Genomic DNA, 405 nt, shown 5'->3' on the forward strand with positions numbered 1-405 from the left:
TGCCAGGCTCCTCTGTCCATGGAATTCTATAGTCAGAAATACTGGAATGGGTAGCCATTCTTTTCTCCAGGGGATCTTTCTGACCCAGGGATCAAACCCAGATCTCCTGCATTGAAGTTGGATTTTTTACTATCTAAGGGCTTCCCTGCTGGCTCAGCTGGTAAAGAATCCACCTGCAATGCTAGAGACCTGGGTTCGATCCCTGGGTTGGGAAGATCCCCTGGAGAAGAGAATGGCTACCCACTCCAGTATTCTAGCCAGGAGAAGTCCATGGACTGTATGGTCTATGGGATTGCGAAGGGTCAGACACGACTGAGCAACTTTCACTTCACTTCGCTTCCACCAGGGAAGCTGAAGAATGGTGAGTAAATATCTCCAGCTTGCCTTTCTCTCTACCGTCTCTGT

Source organism: Moschus berezovskii, chromosome 4 (assembly GCF_049115385.1).
Source record: "Moschus berezovskii isolate FMDL1 chromosome 4, NW_MosBer_1.0, whole genome shotgun sequence".
Classification (NCBI taxonomy): Eukaryota; Metazoa; Chordata; class Mammalia; order Artiodactyla; family Moschidae; genus Moschus; species Moschus berezovskii.